Raw genomic sequence first — 25,980 nt, 5'->3', positions numbered from 1 at the left:
TGTGCTGCCAATGCCATATAAAGAAAGATCTGGCACATAGGTGTATTGAGTGAGTCGAGAAGAGGAAATATCCAATGCGTCTGTGCAAGACCCAGGCAGAACAAGTACACAGAGTTTTGTTAGATCATGAGCATCAAGAAAGTGAATTTAGGCTGGAAGAAATCTGGAGAGGAACTGCCATAGCCACTGAACTGCACATATGTAAAGAAGAATAGAGGAGTTGGATTGGGGGGGAAAGAATAGCTTGAGGTGGTTGCTGTGTACACTGTGAGGGAACATGTAAATTTCAGAAAAAGAAAGCAACTTTACCGATATAAGAACAAAGAAGAAAAACTACCTGTAAGCAATGTGTGATAAGAATTAGAAGATTATAACTCTCAGACCGAGTGGAATAATAGTAGACGTAGTAAAATGAAAAAAATACTCAGGTAATTCCAGTCAGTTCATGAAAGTGATTATATATGACTCATTTGCTTTCTATAGCTTCTCTGTGACCTTAGACATTTGCCTTTCATCCTGTTCTCATATTGCTGACTACTTTGGGGGTGGAGGGAAGCAAAGATATCACGGGAGACAAAGCAGATGATTTTTCCTAGCCTTTTTTTGCCGGAGATGGGAGCAGAATCCTTTATGCTGTACCTGCACTTCAAGGCTGAAGAAGGCACTCCTGTGGTAAGAAAAGGTTTTGTTTTGTTTATTTCTTTATTAATTTTGCTGGGGCTGGAACCAGAGATTTGAGACAAGTGTCATTTTTAAACAACACAGTGCTGGAAAAGAGTGCAGGTGGAGGGAGAGGGAAAAGGGAGGCCTAGACAAGACTTTCTTTTGAGGAAAGGAAACTGAAGAAGAGAGGTCCTTGGGTTGGGTCAGCTGATGCTGGCAGGCACACCTTTTGAAATATGGGTCTAGGCTGGATGGCATGTGGAAGCTTTCCCTGGGTTTGTGTTTTGCAAGGTTGTGACACGCTTGTCTTGAATGAAGTTTAGCACAAACAGATTTACAGAGCTCTGGGAACAAAATAACTGCTTCAGGAGGCAGGAAACTCTTCCCTTGTAGACAAAACTAAAGCAATTGCTGATATGTGGTATATGTTTCCTAGTTTCCTTCTAAATTACTGCATACTGGCTGTTGCTGGAGGCAAGACATTGGACTTGATGTATAAGTGGCACAATTTACTATGGGAAATCCTATTAGTCAATTTAACTTTGTATTGAAGTACTATGAAAACACATAAGAACAAGTCATTTCATAGAAAAACTGGGAGAAACTATGCTGCTGTAGTGGTTCTTGTATAGTAAGTAGAAAATAAAATACTGCATAATGATCTGGATTTGTCCATTGCAAATCCAGAAGTAGTTTTAGGAAATATAAATAAATTTGATACACCCTTCCATTACCACAGAATAAGTGCTTAGTGGCTCTGAAAGATTGTTTTCAGGGCATTAAAATAACAAAACAACCCTTGGTACAGTTTGACATGTGGAATGAAACTTCACAACTCAGAGAGTTATAAAGCAGGTATGTTTATTGCGGCGCCGGGTGCAAGGGGGATCGCTCCTCCTAACTTGCACACCGAGTCACGAAGCATGCACCTATTTATTACAAAGCTTATCTAAGTAGTTGGACTATTGTAATTATTTCTAGGAATTCATTATCATACTCCACCCCCCTTTAGCACTTGCACAGTGTTGTCTGGTGGTCGTCGGTGGGGGTTTTCTGGATGAAGGCTCGTAGTCTTCCTCGCTGTGTGCTTTCACCTTTGGCTCAAAAATTCCTGAGTTGTCTGTGTTGGCTGAGTCCCAAACCATAGAAGCAGTTTCAGCTAGAGAGTTGCTTCTTACAGACAACGAAGTTCTGGTTATCAGTCCTTGTTTCTCTTTGTCTGTCTCGCAAGCAGTCCTTGTTAGCTACATTTGAGCCACAACAGTCCTTGTTAGTGAGATTACAAAGAGCAGAACTAAATTAATTAACAGTGTTTAACTCTTACCTTAACATAGATGCAAAGTTATATAACAAAATTAAACTAAAGCTATAGCAAAATTGAACTAATTGTCAATTTCCCACGTCAAGTTATTGAACTGTGCTTACCTGGATCTAATATTACATGGTCTGGCAGGTGAGATGGGTACATGTTGCCTTCTTATAGTATGTCTAAGTGCCATTAGGTAGTGGGGCTTTGGTGGCCCATATAGGGTGTAACGCTTTTTAAAGATCAATTATATACTAATCACTACTGTGCAAAGGGTGTTCCTGAAATATTATCTTGTACATTAATTGTACTGAATGGTCTGGTGTCACAATTTTGTGTTATTAATGACTCATTGCATTAGTAGTGATAGTGAAGGAAATCTGAAGGCAAATTTGCTGTTTTAATTGGAGGATTGTACAATTGGAGTTAGTATCATTGCACTGGAACTCGGGATATCTACCAGGCCTGAGAAGATAGAAACCATCTATGCTTTGCATGTTAGTAAATCTTTTTTCATGTACCCATTATATTTTCAAAGCTTACTTGAAATCATTACTTGAAGTAAACTTTTTAAATTGCTGTGTTCAATCACTTTCAGGTAAAAAACTGATCTTTTTGTTTAGAGCTAAATAGTTGCTTCTGTTCAAAGGAGGAATAGGAACCCTTGCCTGCAGTTTGGATACAGTAAAAACTGGATGGACAGTCACAGGGATATGGGGTTTCTCTTCTGCCTCCTGAAATGCCGTTCTGCATGATGTTTGTGGTGCCTCCAGACTGCACTTCTCTCCAAAGCCTGGTGTCGCAGGAGCGCATGGGAGCACTACCCCGCAAGGGTAGTGGCTCTCCTTACAGAGTAATTTTGGTAATTGGAGCTGTGTTTAATGTAAAAGTACCTAATCTCTCTGTAGGTTATTACACAAGCTTGTAAAATGAGTATGGAGTTAGGGCAGGACTTCCTCTGCTGTCAGAAACTCGTGAATGACTGCTTTTTGAGGCCTGAAAAGCTGATTTTATTCAATCCTAGGCTATTTACCTTTTGCAAACATACAGTGTAAGCATTATAAATTGCAAGATTATGATAAAATGAGTATATGAGATGTGGCAAGTTGCATTATCTGAGTGCATTAGCCAGTTTGCAAATTCCTATTCATAGCAGGCTGACTGCTATCCAGAGCAAACTTTTCTTTCCACCAGTTCATTTGTTTGTGATGGTCTGAGTTCAGGCAGTTTCTGCTGTTTTGTGGCATCCCCCTTAGGCTCTCGTATCTTGGCTGCAGGCTTTTCAGAGCAAACTCTGCTTTATCCTATTCTGTGCTGTAAACTACTAAGCTTCTTTAGTGAACTGTGAAAGGGGAGGGTGAGGAGGGGTGGATGTAGCACATGTTTCTGTGTTCCCAATGCTTTCTCTGTCCCATTAGAGAAGCTCTCAAGAACTACATTGTGCTATCTTGGCACCAAGTGCAGATTGATGCCTTCCTGTGAATGCTGTGTTTTGCAACAGCTCCATGATTGTTAGTTAAAGGTGTCTCTTTCTATAGTGATCCTATTTGATTTGAAGCCAGCTGCGACATGGGAGGCTCCATCGGTCACCGCCTTTTCACTTATGGGCTCAGATGAGATCTTGTTCCCATGACTCTGGAGCCTGAGTCAGTTCAAGAGGGCTGGGTGTGCATGTGAGACTTCCCTGAATGAATTCAAACCCTCTTCTCTGTCAAAAGGGTCTTGCAAGTTTATTAATGCATTTCTTGAAGATTTGCCTAGTGATTTCCACGTAGTGAGATATATAGACATGAGGGAGTTTCACTGGCTTTTTTAGGACTACCATTGTATAACTCTTTTGTTCTGGTGGTAGTGCGGTAGTTGGTGAGAATTTTAGATAAACTGCAGTCTGAAGATATCCCTGGATGGGTTAGACATATACTAAATAATGACAGCTAGGATACGCATTTTTTTCAATGTATCAGTTTAACACAAAAGTTGTGCTACATTCCTATTACCTAGCAATTCCAGCTGCATGCATTCTTTTAAATACTGTGCAGATGAGGCTTACAATTATATCCATGCCCTAACCTCACCTCCTTTACTTTTTAATCTGTACAGAGCCATTTTCAGCAGTCAGGTGACCTGGCATCTCTTGTGTTCTGTTTCCTCTGAGCAACCTGCAAAAAAAGCGTATGTAGGCATTGGTAGTCAAATGCTGATTTTATGCAAAACCCAAAATCTTAGTAAAGCAAGGCAGTTAAATCATAGTCTTATTATGTTTTTGGAGACCTTGTAAATGTAGCTATGTGTATATACAGTATTTGGGGCTTTTTTTCCTATTATTTAATCATGTTTCGTGCATTTTGTTCTCTTCCTGAAAAAAAAAGCGCTATAAATAGAGCATTTTCCATAATAAACATAAAGAAAACCAGTTTATTTCCATATTACTTTTTGAATTATTCTTTTCAGGAGTTGTCAAAGCAAGGAGTAGAAGCTTTATATCCCATCTTTTAAATCTAGTGCTATATTGATGTATCTCCTTACAGAGTAATTCTGGTAATTGGAGCTGTGTTTAATGTAAAAGTACCTAATCTCTCTGTAGGTTATCACACAAGCTTGTAAAATGATTACTCATCAGTCATACCTAAATGGCAGATCTTAGATCAATATCTGTTGTTAGTAATAGACTGTGCGATTTCTAGAAATCCCTAATGTAATTTTCTAAGTTGCACTGTATGTAGTGTCCACCAGCGTCCATACCTCTCTTCAGAAACAACATTAGTTCTCCCATTTAGTCTTTGGCATCCACAGGGCTACTGACAGCACCAGTCAACAGTACATTGTTTACTTGCATATGCTAATCTGTGTACAAGGAGAAGTCTCTAACCTCTTTCAGTTCAAATTGCCTAGCAGATGGCTGCAGGTAAAAATACTGAATGAATTTAAATGTAATACTGAGAAGCATTTTTTAGGTTCTTCAGATAACACATTGCTGACAGAGAGAAAAATAGAGTAGGGACACGTAGTCCAAACCATTCCACTGGCACTGAAAATGTATTTTTTTATCCTTGAAAGGAAATTATAAATAATATTTGAAGAAGCAGATGAGGGATTTTGAACTTCTGCTCCTGTGGTAAGACAGAAAAATGGGAAATTATTTGAATAAATTAAATGAAAAAGTGGGAGACTTTATAGTGCTAGAAATTATTTTATGCTATACTTAAGCTGGGAAGTGCCAGATACTTAATGAGACAGACATGTAATAACTCCTCTTAATGAAATATTTTCAAACAGCTATGCAAGGACATATTTTAGGACTTCATCAGAGGTCAATCATAGATCAGATTAAGGCTCTTGACAGTGGGCAGTGCTGATGTATACATCCTTTGCTGGATTCCTATACCCTCCAGTGGAACATCTGATACCAGCAGAGACAAGTTTTTGGAGTTCAGTGAACATGGTTTCCAATTTTAATGCAATTCTTCTATTCCTAAAGGGAAAATACTCACAGATACATGGCTGGGGGCTTGTTTACGCATTTTGTAGGGGAAGTGAAATTGCAATGTGCTCCGCAAAGGAGCTTTCCATGACAGCTGACCCCATCATCCTGATGCTATCTTTCAAGCTACTTCTCTCACTGTCTGAATTTCCCTTTTACCTAAGTGCCAGCAATTATACCTCTGCAGAAGCACTTCTCAGAAATGACTTGCAAACACTTTAAAGACTGCTATCTTTTCTTTTTGTTGTTGAAGATGTTCAGATCTGTAATCCAATACTGAGCCCTTTGTTTTCTTATATTTCATTTCTGCTTTCCCCTCTTTCTTCTTTTCCTAATGCTTTTCCCAGGTATTTCAGTTCGATCACATAATCTTTTCTGCTTTAGGAAATGAAGCCACTTGGCATTCAGGGTTTTTTCATTAGCTAAAAGCCGTTCTCTTTCTCCCACTACTCTGTATAAAGACAAATCACTGACTTTAGATGTTTTGTCAAATGTGTCAAAAACTTTTACTGCAATGCAAGAGCAAGGCTCTGAAAAATAATTGGTTTTCTGTCCACTCATATTCAAGCAGAAAATGAAGGAGAAAAATTTAATTGCACTCATACAGAGCATTTCACTAAATGTCTAATTACAGTGGTGAATGCACAGCAGGGACACTAGAAAGAGAAGATATATTTAAACCCCTCATCTTTGAAGACACCTTTGGACACCAGATAAGGTTCAATTTAAGAAAGCAGTCTCCTGACAAGTTATACCCCAATAAATGTGTCATTGATGAGTAGGTTGCGTACGAACCATTTGTCATAACACACATATTCAGCCTAATTATTAATAGATAGTGTATGTTCTCTCAGTTGTTTTCCTATACAAATTAACATTCTTCTGTGTTTTAAGGCTGCTTGACAATTCAAATAGTTAATATAATCACAGTGACTTCACATATTCTTTTCTATCTTGAAGAGTCCACAGTGACTTCACATGTTCTGTTCTGTCTTGAAGAGTCCAGGTGAATCATCCAGTTAATGCAAACGATGCTGGACTTCTATATTTTGCCCCCCATATTAGCCACATTATTCTTCCCTTTTACACATTTGCTATAGGATTCTGTGACTGTGTAACAAATAAGTTACTATAAAAGTGGTAGCGTATAGGTTTCCTATTCTGAAAAGCATAACCCAAAACGGCTGAATGGAATATATAGCATTAGAGCAAAATATTCTTTATAACAACCGACACAAAGGCCCCCTCAATGACCTGTCAGCAATCTGTATCTCAGGACCCAAACTTTGACCTCCTAGCACTGATCATTGTGCTACATCTAACACAAAGGTTTACAGCAATAATGGCTAATAAGTGAGCACATATCAGCATTTACATTTTTCATAACAAACCCATTTTTACTGACTTTCTCTATTTAAAATATTTAGAATATTTTTTCAAGCTCTTCTGTCACAAACCATGTTGGTATTCTAAGCATTTGAGATCTAAAGGCAAGATATCTGTGCATACTTAAAACTGTCTGCAATATCCCCTCCTCAAATGCTAAAATTATGTTGATAAGAACATTTGTTCCATTTCCACTGTTCTTTAGAGATTTCAATTCTATCTGTTGAGACAGGGAACTAACTGATAATTTAACTAACATCCTGCTGGGAAGCCTGAAATTTTGAACAAAATGGTCAGAAAAACTGAGGATACTAATCAAAACTGCTGACATTCAATTTTTGGAACTATTACTGAAGTCTCTCAATCTCAGCAAAAATTTACATAGACTTACTTCCCAGTACTCATAAATAGGAAAGGCATTTGCTGATGTATGGCTTGTGCTTGGAAGGAGAAATGCAGTTAGATTTTAATAGCATATACTAAAATACCCATATCATAGTATTCCTTTGATGATTTGGAATGCATTGCGTTGGAGGAAAGGGTCTCAACCAATCCTGAGTCTTAATCTGTAGTTGGAAATAACTGCAAGCGTGTAGTGTTTCGCATAATGGAAAGAGTGAACTGCCACATATGCCATCCTGATGAACCTTCAGCAGACGTGTTATTTAATGTCCCACTCAGCTTATGGACTTCCCTGTTTACCGCATGCTTTCAGATTTTTTGTATTGTGCTGTCAAACTTCTTCCTGTGCCTGAGACATAAAGTGATTTTAACCTTTATTACCAAGTACGCATACAAAAGATTGGTGTATGTGTTTATATGTACTTACACATACACACACACAAACGCATATATATACTTCTACATACATATATACTTACGCTATATATATAAATCCACAAGGACACAATTTGATATAACTACAAATTAGCACTCATATTTTATTTCCTGATTGTTTAACACATGTATGCTTTTGAGAGTCTTGTCCCATGATTACTTTAATCATTCTAATTCTGTCTCTGACTGATTGTTTACAAAGAAGACAGAATATCCAGGTACTATTAAAGACAATCAGTCCCTCAAACAGGATAGAAATGAGATTATTTACATTTCAGGTACCATTGGCCAATCTTTCTCTGGCTCATTCAGTTTTTGAAATGTTGACAGACTTTATTGCAAGCCTAGAATCATAAATCAGTACTTGCATATTGAGGTGCTCTGAAATCATAGTAGTATAGTATAGAAAAGTAGGCACAGAACCACAGTCTTTGGAAAGATAATCTTACAAATAGGTTATATTGTTGAAACTACCACCAGAAATGTGAAGTAATGTGGTGGAGTCTATTCTCAGTTTGGTAAGTAGAAATTTTAACATTGTCTTTACAGAAGTCCTTTTTTTCATTTCAGTTAACTTGTTGGTAGGAAAATGAGGGTTGCTCCTGAAGACCACAGTTACTTTTCTTTATGTTGCTTCCTACTTATCAGGATTTTTTTTTTTTAAATAGAAAGGTTCTCAGTTTTCAATCCTGTGAAATGTAGTTTGTTTTTAGAGAATTATTTGATGTGTAGGAAAAAAGTAGCAGTAGACATAGTTGAAGCAGTGATGCAATTGGCAATGGCTTGATGATTTTTCTTACATGTTCTCATTGTCTCATGTTGGCATCTGGACTACCTTGATAGTATTTGGCCTTTTTCAGAATCTCCAATCTTTTTTTTTTCTATTACAGATTTTCATCCAAACGAACCTTTTACTTGTTACTCAAAAGTGTTGCAATACAAGAATCAGGAGTCTTTGCTGATGTTAGTATGATTTTGTTTGTTATTTTGTTAATTGAGAGACTTGTTTAGCAGTCTGACATGTGGAAACTGTCCTTTTAGACATAGGTGCCCTTTCAACCTTTCAGAGCTGGTGGGAATATGCTTGTAATGCTGTTGAGCTAGCTGCATGCATCTTTGGAGTGGAAAATCTCAGCGTGTGAAAATCAGGATAAAACAAGAAATTGCCATTCCAAAACCAAGACTCAGCTTTGAAGATGTGACTGAAATAATAGCAAAGGAGGCAAGGAGATAGACTGCAGGCTCAAAGAAATTGAAAGGACTAAGTACAAAGACTGTCATCAGAAGCAGATTCATGGGAATCACTGTTGTGTGAGCTCCTTGGGTGATTTACCCTGCAACCTGATTTCATCTACAATGACTGAAATGGGAAATTAGAGAGCCTTGTATGAGCTCACTGCTACGTTACTGAAATGATTGTTTTATCCTACTGTAATTAGGGGACCAAATTCTTTACATCATAAGCTTGATTGCTTTAACTGTCTGCGATTAATGTCTTCGCATTTCACTAGTTTTAGAATGAAGAAATTTGTGTGTAGAATTTTATCAGCTTCTCAATAAATTAGGAGGCACATCAACAACAATACCACTGGAAAAAACATTTGAATATGCCCAACTTCCTTACAATTTGATGAGATGTTTGCAGCTCTGAATTACTGGAAGAGTATTCCCAAGATGAGGAATCCTACTTGTCCAGGTGGGATGCAGGTTAAATGACCGAGCTCATTTCCGAGTTGGGAAATACAAAGGGGCATTGAAATAAAATGCCTTACCAATCACAGTATTGCACTGAAAACATTAGGTTGCTTAGTTAATAAGGACAAAGGGACACATCAAAGCTGCTGATGTACAGGTGTCATAAAGAGACAAAAGGTAGCAGAATGTATCTCCTCAGACACTTCTAGTTTTCCATTCCAAACTGGCATGCAGGAGAGCAGGTGCTAGCACTCAGGATATCTCTACAGCAGAAACACTGTCTCTGGCCTTTGGGACTGGCAAATGATTTTGTCATCCTGACATCTGAAACCCCTGAATGCACACTTTGTCCCATTGCATCCTTTTCACAGGGCAGAAAATCACGTTATGTGTCATGCTCAGAGAGCTCGAGGAGGAGGTGTGCTTAAATGACAACTGTTTTAGTGACTGGATAAAAATGTACACCATGACCAGCCAACAAGACAGAGACCAGGGTATTTGCGTCATTGTAATTCATTTATGCTTTTCCACAGAGCTGAACTGCACTCATCTCTTATATGCTTACCTAAACGTATTTTCAGTTAACAAAAATAACCGTGGATAATGTCAGCTTACTAATAGGTCCAAGGATAGAATTTCTCTTGCCTGTTTGACAGATTTGATTCTTCTGCACAAATCCATGGCTTGCCCAGCTATGCCTGGAGGCAGATACACTTCTGTGGGCTGCTTCATCTCTGTTGATGGGTGCTGTGCCGCCAACACATATTCATGTAGTCTGTTTCTGTAGATAAAGCATGCACAAATAAAAGAGAAGATGTCAAATCTTAATCCTGTGTCAGTGTGGATGAACCAGTATTACTAAAATAAGACCCCCTTCCCTCCTACGCGGAATCTTCGGATACCATCTGAGTCCGCACCAGTTGCATATTTTCATTTTGATAAATAATCCTGAAGGGAGAGCCAGCCACTTCCTCTTTTGTTTAATTTTAATCACTGCAGCAAGCTTTCTTGAAGAGAGGCATCAGAACAAGCTAGCTCTACTGGAATCCCACAGCAGTTGGTGCTTCCGACTGTAGAAGGATTTAAAGCACTCGGGAACTGGTGTGATGCAGCCTGCATGGCCCTGTGCAGAAACTGCTGCCAGGTCTCTGTACTTTGCAGGGAATTTGCAGAGGCCTACCAGCTGACTCCTCAAAAAAGCAGGATGGAGCACAAGCCCACCAGCACCCTTCGAGAGACAGCTGGCCTATCTGGCCACCTGCAGAATATACCAAAAGATGCAGTAATCTGCTGAGCTGCCCCAGTGAAACTGGCTTTATTTGGTAGATTAATGTGGGGGACAGATAAGTGGGATTGATAAGTACTGTTGTTTTATACCAAAAATATAGCAACATTGTGCAATTGGTCCTCAACACGGAACAAAAAAACATAATCATAGAATCATAAGTTGGTAAAGACTTCTAAGATCATCAAGTCCAACCATCCACCCAACACCACCATACCTACTAAACTATATCCTGAAGTGCTACATCTACACGTTTTTTGAACACCTCCAGGGATGGTGACTCAACCATCTCCCTGGGCAGACTGTTCCAATATCTGACCACTCAGTAAAGAATTTTTTCCGAACATCTGTTCTAAACCCCCTGAGGCAAATTGAGGCCATTGCCTCTTGTCCTATCGCCAGTTAGTTGGGAGAAGAGACCAACACCTTCCTCACTACAACCTCCTTTCAGGTAGTTGTAGAGAGCAATAAGGTCCTCCCTCAGCCTCCTCTTCTCCAGACTAAACAGACTAAGCTCCCTCAGCCACTCCTTGTAAGACCTCTTCTCTAGACTGCTCACCAGCCTTGTTGCTTTTCTCTTCCCTCCAGTGCTGTTCTTGTTAAACCCTGTTCCCAGCACTTGGCTTGAAGACCTGCCCTAGATATGAGGGTGGACCTGGCAGGGAAGCACTCCTGACCCTCTCCACGCTGTGAATATCTGTTAACAGATATGTGATCCATGCATCTTTGGCAGTTTGCATTTTCCTGCAGTCCAGAGTGTGGAATCAAAGCAGTGTCTGGTTTTAAGGCTCTGTTGATCTGGCACTCTCTAATGCAAAGTTTTTGAAAAAGAAACTAGGTGTTAAAACTGGTAAAATGCATTCAACAAAGTATTTTGAATGAACAAATGTCATCACAGTGGTCACAGTGTGTGTTTGCTTATTTGTTGTGCCATGACTGGAATATTTTTTATGAGGAGAAGAAATCTCTACACCATTAGGATTTAATAAGTAACTAAACATTCCATGAAACTCTTTAAAAGGAATGAAAGTCTGCAACCACCTCAGAAGTAAATCAGAAAAATATATATTCAGTGGTTTAAAGGTACTGAACATGGTTAACAGTTTATATTACAGTTGTTATTAGAGATATTGTATCATGATACTACTCAAAATTCAGAAATACAGATGTAGGAATGGTCCTACCTTATAGACCTGATGATACATAAAGACATTATGGTCAGCGAAACAAAGATTTTAGTTCAGGTTAAGATGAAAGAGAAAAATTTTTCTCTTGCTTTTCTTGTACAATTTGAATATATGAAAGATATGCAGAACATCTAATGGAGTGTAGCAGTACAGCTGGGGTAATACAATATTTTTATACCCATACTGTTTATTGGAAAGGAGCAAATATTAAACAATCCAACAACTCAAAATTTCTGGAGGGTGGTGTGTTCTGTGGGAACTTGAGGCAAAGCCCATTGTTGTCTGTTCTGTTGCATGCAATGGACTTCAGTATCAGCCTTCAATGAGCATTATGAAAATATCTGAAATCTGTGGTGATGTAAATACATTGCTAAAGTTCTCTTTCCTTCTCTTGCCTGTTAAAATCTGCACTTGATCTGTATTTTTCTGTTTTCTGAAGACTGGAGAAATACTTTCCTTGTTTTCAAATCATTTTTGGTATGTCAACTATAAAAATTCTAAGAATTTCAGCTTCTGCATGTTTGCAGTAAGTGACCTAGTTCATTGGAGAACTAGGTTAAAATTAGCCTTCACAAAAAATCTGTTTCCATATCATAGAATATGTTTTAGCCCATGTCTTTCCGTATTTCATAAAGTGTCTATCTCTTCATGCTTAAAAAGCTCGCATTGTTTTGCTTGGCTTTGATCAAGACACGCTCATTCAGACCATGACAGCCTTAATTACATCCAGAGATATGGTAACAAGGAAGGCTTTTTTCTGCCTGATATACTTAGTATCATATAGTATATCATTTATCCAGATTTTGAAATATTATGTATTCTTTTGTTTGCAAAAAACCCATCAACTTATAGAGAATTAATGTTGTGGGTTTTTTGTTTTTCTCTTTTAGCAAGTCCGTATATTAACATTCTGAGATAAGCAGAGCTGTGTGATGTGTTCACACTTTATAGTTAAAAATTACACATGCACTGTAAGAAGTATTAGCTCACAATTCCTGGCTGCCTCAAGTGACTTTTTATGACATGCGACTTGATAAGTTTAGGCTGATACATATTCTTGGTTAGTTTTACTGACTATATTCCACCATTGTTACAGCTAAGACTTGCTACCTGCAGGGTTCATATTAATGACATACTGCATTCTTTATACCTATTTTTAGGAAAGCTGCAACTGCATCGGAAAGGATTTGTGTGCTTATGCAAACACATGATTGCCTGAGAGCTTTCTGAGCTGTATCAGAAACCATAATAATAATTACTGTTTTTTACTGGTACATATTTCAGCACTGGTATAACTCTGTGTGGTCCCATGACATGCAGGAGATGGAAAATACATTATTACTGTTTACAGAGTTGCTGTAAAAAAAATAGTTGCTTTGGATTGTTCCATTCCAAATGTACAAAAGTTCATGGACAGCAGCTCATATAATACTTTTAGAGAAGACCTGCCTTCCAACCAAACATTATTGTTCATCTCAGTTCTCCGCCTTTGATCAATGCTTAGGCCTGAGCCCAAGTTTATATCTTGTTTTGCATGGACATGTACGGGAATGATGGCTAACGATCTTTTTTTTTTCCCTAAGTAGCCATCACAATTCATAGAATATGTGTTTGTGGAGGATGTGAGGCTTAAGCCCGGTCACCTTCTCACAGTAAGTGGGCAAGAGCAGGCCAGAGCCTTAATTCTGTCTGGGAACAGCTGAACTGACAGGCAGGGATATGGGTCTATGCTTAGTAATGGTCAGTCCAGATTACTTTCCCAAGGAGAGGGCAAAATGCAATTTAGTTTTCTCTGACATAGAAAAATTATATGCAGATGCTTAAAACTTACTGTATGGCCATAAAAGAAGTAGAAGAAATGCTGAAAAATTATTAGCTTCTTTCCCTGTATGATTTTTCAATGCTTGCACCTGCAATACAAGGAGCTTGTCCACTCACCTCACACTAAGAGTAATTTCCTTACTATCACTGTTACCTCATTTATACTGCAGTGACACCCAGAGGCCCCAGCAATATTTAGAGCCTATTTTTCTATCCATTATACAAATAAATAAGAAAGGAATAAGGACTTTGCCTAAAGGAGCACACAGTTTTCAGGGTCTAAATTTAGTTTTCCTCATCACAGAAACATGTAGGGGCAAAGGCATTGTCCATAATGAACAACAGAAAGCTGAAGACTATTTTGGACTCAGGTGAGACCTCTGTGAAAGTATATAGCAAGGGAATTTGAGAATCGTATTTCCTCTGTGGTTTACTGATTTGGTTCCTACCCACATAGTATAGATCAAGTGTATTTACATATACAGCCATAATCTCCAGCTTTCTGTTATAATCCCAACAATTTACACAAACTAACTACGTATGGGTGCCTTGAAGCCCTGTTCAGGATGTCTCATTTGCCTGTGTGCTGGCTGGGAGCATTAGAACAACTGGGTCCTTCACTTCACCTGCAGCATCATCGTCCCACGGCATACAGAACATACACCAGATGGTGAAAACAGTCGATTTTGCAGCAGGTCAGTTGCACTAACAGCATGTCAGGTATGAAACATTGCTTTGCTTCATGCTTGGCGTATTTTAAGATTTTAAATTTCGTTAATTTCAGTGGCAACGAGGAAACATTCCAGGACAAGACCACACTGCAGCAGTGGTTGGATTTATTGTTAAGTGAAATTTTACTGAAGAAATTATGATACACTGGGGACAAATGATCTTTCCTGCAGATGTTCCTTAGAAGTTAGCTTTGGAGCTAGGTTTGTTGTTATTTTAAAAACAAGTTTAGGAACAAGAAGGAGCTTCATAACCACTTTGGTCGCTGTTGTTAGGCAAGCCATTACTCTGAACAAGTTTTTTTCTTTTTAATTTGAGGTGAGGTTGGGGAGGTTGAGATGTTTTACATTATGTGAAGTGCTTCTGGCATTAAGCTATTGGTTTACCCAGTAGGTCATGGTAAATGAATGCAGATGCAAAGACTGTGTCAATTGTGTCAATGGTGAGGACTGTGCCACACAGTTTGTGAAAAATTAGAGGAGGGCAGGAAATAATTTATTTTTCTAACAACCTATTTCCCATTTACAAGTTGTACCTGTTGAAGCTGAAAATGCTCCCCTTGTTTTGTCCTTTCCCTGCTGGCTGTCTCTCTTCTTTATTTGACAGATATTCAACGCTCGAAGCCTTAAGTTCAGATGAGTATTATTAACAGCAACCATTATGGTCCCCTGGGGATTAATTTTACTTTGTCTCTGTGTGTTTTCACAATAGTTTCAAGATGCTGGAATGTAGATCTATTTCTAGTAAAAAAAATAGTTTAGACAGGTTGATTCATTTAGCTACCCAGCAGGATCTGATTGCTTTTCTAAAGTTAACTCCCAGTGAGTTTTTCCCAACAGAAGAATACTGTGGTAGTTATTGCTACGAATGAAAGTAATTGTTTTCTTACAAGGAAATGAGTGAAGATTTACTCTTTTCCCAGATTCTTTTGGTAGTACAAATTTTTTCAAGTCATTCAAAGTGAGATATATTAATCAAATAGACATTTCCAAGACAATAATGATGCTGTGCCCTGCTTTTCAAGAACTAAAGTCTCTGCATTTTCTGAGGAAATCAAAGATTGTTTGTCTTATTCAGAGGCAGGGTGGTTTTTTTCATTCAAGTTTCTTGGGTTTGGGGGGGGATTGTTGGTTTTCTTGCTTGATTGCAGCTGACAAAGCAAAAAGACCTCTTTGTCCCTCTCTTCAAGCTGTGTGTGAACTCCAATGGAATTCTGAATAGGTAAAATAACACATTATATGTGTTGCAGATGTGTGAATAACAAGCTCTTCTGTTGTTATGGACTTTCTGAACAACAACTATGAAACAGATATGACAAGTACATGCTTTTACTGGTGGTGGCATTTAAACAGTGTTTGATGCTCTCAGAATAAAATATGTTCTATTTTCATACTCTCACTGAGGACTGAAGTGTAGATTAAAGCTTATTCTGTATTTGTGGGTTGCACATAGGCAAAATCTAATATAAATCAGATTGCGACTGTGGCTTTGATGACAGAGTCCACAGCAAATTTAATAATTTGTCGCATATTCGTTGAGATGTAGTTGAGAGGCTTAAAGAGACAAAAGTAACTCAAGCAGAAAAATTTCATGTAGTTAGCCCAATCATGCCTACAATGCATACATAGGAGCCCAGCGTAGGGTGGAAAAGCCTGCAAGGAGGCAGAAGGTATGGCCCCACTTGCAGCATGTTCCTCAGTGCCTGGGCATGGCCAGGTTGTGCTGTCCAATGGCCCTGAGCACCACCAGCTTGTCTCTGGGTAGCAAGAAGTCCAGGTCGGGTACATCCTGAAGTGGGATGGGTGCAATTTCGGGGGCTAAGTACAGTCTAGAGCAAGAGATAGTGAGCTTTAAGGTGACAGTCACAGGAAAGGCCATTGTGGGCAATTACAAAGACAGTTTTTAGCCCCTTTTTGAATTCAGTGCTTTCATCTTAGACGGTATGTAACTTGTCAGGACAGAGTAAACAGTCTGCAGATAGGTATGGAGCAGTTGCTCTCTGACAGTTGATGCTAAAAGCCTGACTTGACTGCAGATCCTATCCTGCCATCCCAGATTCCTCCCTCGGTTGAGTGGTAGCTTAACACTTTTAAGATGACTCCTGTAGTTTTAAGCTGTGGCTCAGAATTCTCTTTAAACAACACAACATCCCCCACATTATAGGCTTCACTAAACAATCCAGTCCATAGCGTACGTCCATACAATTGTATTGGTTTTGAAATTAAACATTGACTGCAGTTTTATTGATTTCAAATTTTGTACTTATGTTTCAAATGAAAGTGAAAAAGTAGTTCAAAGAACAGTGTGAATGGCATCGACTTGGAATAACACGCATTATTTGCAGAAGGTGGTAAACTCAGGAGCAGGGTATGTGTTTTAAAGGCAGTATGAGACTTCTTTCCTTGAAATATCTTCCAGTGTCTGTTGTCTAACATGAACCACCACTACTGCTATAGCACGCCATGACCGAATCTTTTTGTCACTTAGAGTGCACTGTGTTCCCTTTAATTTATTTTGATCATTTGGATTGAAGAGGTCATTCTCAAGCATGCAATTCCTTCCAATAACGCCTTGAGATCCATTTTAGTAGTGTTGCTGCCTACAGTGATCTCTGTTGAGTTTTATTCAAAAACTCCAAAAAAATTGTCATCAGGGAAAGATGGTATATTCTTATTAGGCTAATGTTCTGGTTTGACTGCGGCCGGTAACAAAAGCGCCACGCGGCCGCCCCTTCCCCCACCGGGGTGCGGAGGAGAATGGAAAGAAACAGGCAGAAACTGGTGGGTCGGGATAAGGGCAGTTTAACAGAACAGCAAACAAAGGGAACAGTAACAACAATGGTACAGATGAGGAGAAAAAGCACAACACAAACCGCACGACCCAGAGAGACACTCTCCCGAGCCACGAGCGAGTTCCCACCCCCAGCTCCCCCCCACCTGAACCCAGCATGGCGGCACATGGTATGGAATACCCGGCTCTGTTTGGCCAGGTGGGGTCAGCCCCCCCGGCTGTGTCTCTTCCTGGATTCTGCTGAAAATTAACCCTGTCCTGGCCAAACCCAGGACAGCTAATTTAGTATCTTCATCTCTGAAGATTCTCTTTCTTATTTCTAAATATCGAACAAATATTAGGGATTGGGATTTTTTTTTAATTTCCAGTCTTATTTAGTTGTAGAACTATAAACTGTTATAGAAATAAATATTCTTTCACTTCGTAAATACTTGCAATGTGTGGGAACAGCTGACTTTGCTTTTTATAGTTATGAGACAAACATCAGGTTGATTCTTCCCTCTCATAAATTCTCAGCAGATTTCATGTAGAATGCTACTAAGAAGAGAAATGTATACATTTTAATAGTTGTATCCCTTTAAATTTGAGGAAAAATAGATGTAGTCTTGATATAAATATTAATGTAACACCTTCAGGCAAAGACTGTGCACTTTGGAAACCTTAATTAGCATCTCAGAAGGGTTTCTTCCAATAAATTGTCTGGTACGGCTGAGTGAATGGCTTCAGATAGTGAATTTGCCTTCAGTTTCACTGGGAGATAAAGTAGCTGAACAGAAAAACAGAAACTAGACTTCATAGTGGTTTTAGATGCAAATCTCATTTTGAGACGGTGAAAAAATAGTCTGGTATAGAAACAAGGGAGTATATCACCCAACAAGCCTGAAAGTGTTTCATATATGTAGGAATGAACTGAAATTTAGAACTGTGGCAGTTTGTGTGAAAAAAGAAACTCATACCTATTTTTTTGCTAAATTTTAGCTAAAATTTTTTATTCATTGAAACTAAATCATAGCCTGCTTGTTTCAGAATGTCAGACTGACTGATAGATTTAGTTTGTTTTACTCCACTTTTCAGTTTCTTGTGGGTTAGAATGAGACTGTTACCTTGGGAATTTCACTTCAGGAGAGCCTTTCAGAAGACTACGGTGACATCCTTTAGACAAGATTGTTAGAAAAAAACAAGAAAAAATGTTCTGAAGTTACATTATTCTGGATTTAATTGAGCAGGTCTCATAATGGAGAGAAATGAAACCCAGGATTTGGAAATCATTGATAGAAATATTAACCTGAAAATAGAGGTTAGGAAATACATCTGTCACTACTGTTTATACATGCAATATTTTATCATACCCTCAGTTTCTCCTTAAATACCTTTCTAGCAGATACAATCACCAGTAACTTGTTTCCAGAGCAACTGGAAAGAGTGCTATGACCAGCAATGCAGAGCAGGTCATGCAAGACCTGAAAGTTCCTTCTGTACCCAAGTTATACTGTTCTATATGAAGCTAAAAGCAACAGAAAAATTATATATTTTCATCATATATGAAGAAGCAGGGAGGTTAAAAGTACTTAGACTTAAATGATAAGGTTATTTCATGGGTAAATAGTGAATATTGAGACAAACTTGACAGGCCCTTAAGGATATCCCGTCAGTCCAGCGTACACACTGTAATAATATCTGTAGCCTTATAAACAAAGGTATCTAAAGAAATCACCATGAAGTCAGTTGTCATGATTAGATTTTACCAAAGTACAAACTGAGAACATCTATTAATTGCAAGAATGTTGAGATCCTGTGACAATTTATGTGTTTTAAGCAATATCTACCATCCTTTATGAAAAACTTGCAATCGTGATGTAAGCAGGTATGGCTGTAAACTAACTCATGAAGTTAAAAAAAAAAGATATTAAAATAATTTAAATAGATTTATAGTGCATGAAGTAGGGTAAAACTAGACAGAAGGAAATTTATTTTTAAAAAAATCATAAAAACAATTTCTCATTTGCTTTAGAAAGTATAATGCAAAAACTTAACTGCAAATTATTAGCTGGGAAGTTAGCTAAAAGTTCAGAGTCCAGAAAAAGAGAAAAGATACACTGGCCTACAAAACATTTAGTAAAAATTTTACCAATTGAACTGGAAAAGAAGCTTCCTAGATTTTAATAAACCATTCAGTGCAGAGAAAAATTAAGACAGAGTCACATATACCTCTGTTTCTGGATTTGATACTTTCTGAAGTAATCCTTCACAGTGTAGTGATGCTACCACACATGCTCTTGTGGGCTCTTCACACAGGCTGCAGGTGATTATTAAATTCACTTATCAATTTCTAATATCCAGGAAATGATTTTGTACATTTCCTCTGATGAATAATAAATACTTTCTATAATTTGCATCTCTTACTTTATCTCTTACAGCAATACTGGTGGAAATATAAATTCTACATTTATTTTTGGAATCTGGAGAGCTTTTAACAGAAGTCCCAATAGTTTTGTGATGAAAATTTCCCTGTACTGCAATTGTTAGTCCCAAGAGCTCCAAAATCAGGGCAGGCCCCAAAGAAACAAGTGATGGCTTTACAAATGCTGGAGGTTTAGGATACTTTCACCTTAAATTTTGAAATATTTTAGGGAATATTTTTGGTTTTATTTTATATTTTTTAAAACACATGATAACGGGAAGGGGATTTTTTATTATTTTATGAAATAATAATGCCTATCACTCTCTCTTTGGAAAAGGACTGACCATATTAAATATTTGAGGAGTTGTTACAGAGGTCGAGAGACTTGGAAAAGCCCTGCTATCAGTCTGATTCGAGGAAATAGCTGAAAATTTAGGTTTCATAGACCTGATTCTGCTCACACTTTGAGTATTGAGATGGACCAGTCATGTTCTGGAACAGTCACATCTACCTAAATACCTCCACCTTCTTTTTCTTGATATGTTTGTGAAAACAAAATAGATCTCTTTCAATAAGAAATGCATATACAACCATGGAATCATGGAATGGTTTGGGTTGGAAGGGACCTTACAAGATCATCCAGTTTATTCTCCCTGCCATGGACAGGGACATCCTTCACGAGACTGCATTGTCCAAAGCCCTGTTCAACCTGACCTTGGACGCTTCCCATGATGGGGCATCCGCAACTTCTCTGGCAATCTCTTTCAGTATCTTGCCACCATAGTTGTAAAAATTTTTTCGTTATGTCCACTCTAAAGCTACCTTTTTTCAGTGTGAAACTGTTGTCTTGTCCTGTCACTACAGGCCTTGGTAAAAAGTCTCTCTCCATCTTTCTCATAAGCCTCTTTATATGTTGAAAGGCTGCAACAAGGTGTCCCTGGAGCCTTCTTTTCTCCAGGCTGAAGAACCCCAACTCTCACAGTCTTTTTTTGTAGGAGAGGTGTTCCAACCCTCTGACCATTTATGCAGCCCTCTTCTGGACCATGTCTAAAAGGTCCATGTGTTTCTCTTGCTGGGGACCCCAGAGCTGGATGCAGGACTTCAGGTGGGGCCACATGAGAGAAGAGTGGACAGGCAGAATCACCTTCCTTCCCCTGCTGGCCACGATGCTTCTGATGCAGCGCAGGATATTACTGGCCTGAGCTGCGAGTGCACATTGCCAGTTCATGTTGAGCTTCTTGTTAACCAACACCCCCAAGTCCTTCTCCTTAGGACTGCTCTTAACGCATTCATCATCCAGTCTGTCATGATACTGGGAATTGTCTTCACCCAGGTACAGGACCTTGCCCTTGGCCTTGTTGAACTTCATGACATTCACGTGGGCCCACTCCTCAAGCCTGTCAAGGTCCCACTGGATTAAATCCCCTCCCTCAAGTGAATTAACTGCACCACTCATCTCAGAGTTGTCTGCAAACTTGTTGAGAGTGCACTCAATCCCAGTGCCTATGCCACTGATGAAAATACTAAACAGTACTGGTCTGAGTGTGGACCCTCGAAGGACACCACTTGTTACTAATTTCAGATTGAACATCGAGGCATTGACTGTAACTGTTTGGATGCAGTCACTCAGCCAATTCCTTACACATCTAAAAATCCACCCATCAAACCCATGCCTCTTCAATCTAGCAGCAAGAACTTTGTGGGGAATCATATCAACGGCCTTACAGAAGTCCAGATAGATGAGATTTATAGCTCTTCCCTTGTTTACTGATGCAGTCTCTATGATCTTAAATGATAAACATTATAATCATATATCTAGATATAAATGTCTATTAAAACTCACAACAGGCATTTTTTGTAAGAAGCAAAAATATTTTGAACAATGTACTGAGTACTAATCCAATAACTTTTTTATCAGTAACTATGACTTGTTAGGCTTTCTGGAAAAGTTTAAATTTTCCCTTTGTGGAAAAGAAAGGAATGGAAATGAAGCTTTGGTGAAAAGATTACATTAGTCATGACTTTCACAGTGCCTGTTATTTTTTAGAGGGGCATTCACTTTCTCTTCACTCCTTATTCTCCCAGACCTCTTTCTCCCTTAAGACACAACAGAAGATCTGCCATTTGAGCATGTGCAACTACAGGCTTCTTCCACATAAAATTTCACTGATTTGAAGAAAATTATATCTTACTGGCAGCTTTAGAAAACTGGAAATAGTCTGTGAGAATCTCAACTGAACTAAAGGGTAGCAGCAGTGAAAAGAAGAGCATGTGTATGACCACCACAGAGCCCCACTAGCATGCAATAAAAATAGATAGGAGTTTGGGATTGTAAAGAAATCTTTATTTAATAAATAGCTCCAGACTATTTTACACTTTATTCATAACATCTTCCTCTCTTTTTTGCATTCCAGAGTGTGTCTAATTCCTGTTTTTCACTGACTTCTTGTTTCTGATACAGTCATTAGGGATAGAATTATTAAAAAACCTGCAAGATATAAATCTTAGTGTCTGTGGGCTGTGTGTCAGACTAAAAAAATGACCTATATACTTAATAAAAGATGGAGTTAGGCTTAGTCCTATAAAAATTCCAATCATGGCATCGTTCACGTGTCATCCTTGCTAGCAGATGTTGCTCTCAGTAGCTGCCTTACCTTTGACATATCCAAACCATGATGCTTACACTTTCACATCTCTGCATGAGCTTAGGATCATCCCAGCCTGGCTCTACTCTTTCAGTGCAAAGGATCTGAAAGTCTCCTTACCTTGTTGATAAAGACTAAGCTGAAATGCAGCTTAGAAAAAATCCATTTTTTGTATTACAAATTCTCTCCCTAACACTCATTGTGCAAATTGTTCTGAAGTCTGGAATGGACCAGTTAGACTTGTTGAATCATGGGGACTGGATTTCTTCTTTTAAGTAAGTTCTTCTATTCATTTACAGGGCAGGTAGGTAGAGTATGAATGAATCTAATTTTCATAAACATTCTCATGTAGATTTATTTGAAATCACTCCATCTCTGCAATGCCGTTAATATTTGTGAGATATCAGTCAGTACACAGAATAAGGAAGATATTTTCTAGGGCAAGAAGACATCAGTGCTGTTTGGGGATGAATAAATAATCAGAGAAATATCTCACCCTGAGACAGTAGTCCATTTTCCTTGGTGGGAAAATCCTATGGGCAAGTAACCTTAAAAAAAAAATCACCTAACAGTGCCTGCTCATGCTTATCAGCTCCTGGTAGAGGTGCAGAGTGCAGGCAGTGCACATAGGAAGGTTTGCTGTAACCTTGAGGCTTTCCAGACAACCATCTTTTGGTGTTGGAAGTCTTACTGGACTATCTGTTTCTTCCTTCTTCAATTTCAGCAAAAGGCTGTAAAAGTTATTTCTGTTGTATTTTGCCACTGAGATGGTATTTCTACAACCTTGCTTCTGGATCATGCCACCCCAAAGTCACCACTGTGCTACGCCCTTGTCAGGAGGAGTCAATACCATGGAGCAGCCAGCTTCCCCTTCTCACGGAGTCACACAGTGCCCTAGTGACATCCCCTGCTGTATAACATCAGACAAAGAATTTCTAATGAGACAGGGCTTCTAAAAACGTTTTTCAGCTAGTTTGCTAAGAGGTGTTGATTGAGAACATCTTCCTTAGAGACTTTGTCCCTCTGGAGTTCTGGTTGTGTCTAATGAAGCATCTCCTTGCTCTTATTTCCTCCTTTCCTCCAGAAGATACTGTCAAAGAGCTCTTCTTCCTATGACTGCACTTTCTCACACTACCCATAGACAGTTAGTAGCAAGCTGTTCGCATTTTTTTTTTAGTTTGGAAACACTGGTGTTTTTTGTTTCCAAACTGGGAAATGCTGAACTCTCTTCAGGAGTCTCTGGGTGTGTGTGCACATGCGCATGAATGAGCACCTGATTTTTGCACAAATTCTTGTATTGCAGAAGAATGGTCATTGTCATTCTGTTCAGCCTTGTGCATGCATTGCTGGGAGACATCCCTTTCTTTAGGTTTGTTGGTGAAATCTAAACATATTGGTGACTTTTTCTGGTGATGTGAGTGAATCTGAACTGCTCTGATGTTAATTTCAGACTGAAGGCTTTGTCACAAAACTGGAACATTCAGAGAATATTGTGCCAGTTAGTCTACGTCTATGAGTTTTTACCCCTAGCACAGGCTACTGAGTTTCACTGTCTTTCTTTTTAATGGTCTTATTTATGGCTTTTTCAAATATTTGAAGCTGAACTCTCAAAAAAATAGTTCAATGCAATGTTGTGTGAAACAATGTCCATCTTTAAAATTATGCATCTACTATGTATGTCAAAGTGTAAAATCTGTGTTTGTTGCCACAGCTAACTCCTGAAAACTTCCAGTGAATTTTTATCTTTATATTTCTGATCCTTGTGGTAGATGCATCTCTTTTGTAAGCCACCCTACAGGATTTTCTCTTCTATTTGTGATAAGCAAAATGCAATTTTGCAAAAGTATTTTAAAGAAAACAAATAATATATTAATTACCAGACATCTCACAATAAAATAATTTAATATTTTAAAAATAATATAAGACAAAAGGTATACTGCTAGCTCTCAAATTTCCTAAGGTGGAGACAAAAAAATCAGCTGAGAATTAATATGGCCTCTTTATGTGGATAGAGTGTTGCTTCATTTTAGATTAATAGAACTGCTGCCTTTATTTAGAAGATTGATGTGAGACTGCAGGCACACAAACCAGAGATTCTGTTTCATTTATGTATTTTTTACTTTTTGAAGGACTGCCTCGGAATATATTTAATCTAATCTTGCAAGATCACTTTGTTCTAGTCACTGTTACAACATAATTTGAAATACAGAAAATAAAAATTAAGAGAAATGAACATACTAGGTGAACATATATATTAAGGTAGTTGATAATTTTGATCATACTGTACATTAAGCTTACACAAACTGAAAACTGCTTGTAATTTTTTTTCCTGAAGTTGTATATACTATTTGTTCTTCATCATAGAAAATTAATATTTATTGATTAAGTGTTTTGCCATTTTGCTCTACTCATTCTTTTTTATCAAAGCAACACCATTAAGAGAAAGTGATAAGAAAATATGAACTGAAAGTTCCTTTTTTAAATGAGATTCCTTGTAAGTTAGTTAATAAATATCACCTGCATGAGGTAATGCATAGCAAATAGTACTAACCAGTTTGTTTACATCTATTAAATAGGATACAACACATATTCTTTCCTTGTAATTGTAGAATCTATAAATATTGGCTGACCTACCCTGTTTTTTTTTTTTTTTTGGCACAAATTGTTATAGATTTCCAAAAACTGCCCTCCAGACCTTGATTTATACATAAATAAGTCCCAATGATTCATGGGTACATTGAAAATCAAAAGCACATCATGCTGATAATTAACCAGTGACAATTTAAAAGATCTTTTTAACAATGAATATTTAGCACGGTTTTTCTCAATTTTACTTCTTTAAACAAAGTGTGTAGCTGGATAAGCTTTATGTTGTTTACAATAAAATTCCCAGACATGAAGACTGATAAATGACATGTCTGTCTGTAAGTATTGTTATGTCTTTACTATGACTCCTTGCATTCAGTAACCTATTTTGATATGGTATACAAGTTCAAAAGACTTAGCATGTACTATCGGGAATGACTCTGTCAAAGTCAACTGCTTGAAGAGAAGTTACATTACGTCATCTTCTGTTTTTTTTACACCAATGTGTTATTGGTAACTTTTTTCCAGATTGGAGATAAATGGAGGGTTGTCAAGGAGACAAGTTTATACAGGAAGTAAAACAACATACTGACTTTACTAGTATTCTAAATTGACATTTATCTGAATTTATGAGGGATCTGTAAGAAAGGCTTGCTTAGGGGAAGCACAATCAACAGGAAGAATCTTTACTATTTATGTGGTGCAAAATGAAGTTGATTGTGAAATCCCAAAATCATAATGATAAGATTAGTCTATGGATAGGACATACAGATCTGTATCTGTTTTAGGGCAAGATCAAGAATGACTTTATTGGTTAGCTGTGGGCTACATGAATATATGACTTACTCCCAGCTCTTTGAATTCCTGCAGTCTGTTTGCCTGAACTTTTATAATACTTCATAAATGAATCAGTCTTTGAATTTTGTAGCAGATGCTTTGAAAACATGATACAACAGTCATGTTTTCCTGAACATTGATGACTAAGCAAACACAGGCAAACCTTGAAAACCATATTTGTAGGAGTGCCTATCACTTTTGCATATACAAGGAAGGATGGGGTTTTTTTTCCCCAGGTCCCTAAAAACATACACAAAGCAGCATAATGACTACAGTCTACAGGACAGATTTTTAAAATAAGTACTATAATACCACAGGTGGTCAAGAGATT

The 25,980-nt window shown here is 38.1% G+C and overlaps 1 long non-coding RNA gene across 2 annotated transcripts in view; it reads left to right on the top strand.

Annotated features, from left to right (window-relative positions):
* Positions 1 to 556: 556 nt before the first annotated feature.
* The window catches only part of LOC142358852 (uncharacterized), a 93,873-nt gene continuing 68,449 nt past the window's right edge, over positions 557 to 25,980 (top strand). For both annotated transcript variants that reach the window (XR_012761905.1, XR_012761904.1), the window contains exon 1: positions 557 to 672. This is a non-coding gene — a long non-coding RNA (uncharacterized LOC142358852). The remainder of the gene's footprint in view (positions 673 to 25,980) is intronic.

The sequence above is a fragment of the Opisthocomus hoazin genome, chromosome Z (assembly GCF_030867145.1).
Source record: "Opisthocomus hoazin isolate bOpiHoa1 chromosome Z, bOpiHoa1.hap1, whole genome shotgun sequence".
Classification (NCBI taxonomy): domain Eukaryota; kingdom Metazoa; phylum Chordata; class Aves; order Opisthocomiformes; family Opisthocomidae; genus Opisthocomus; species Opisthocomus hoazin.
Note: the sequence above shows the minus strand (reverse complement) of the source record. Positions and strands in the feature narration are given on the sequence as shown.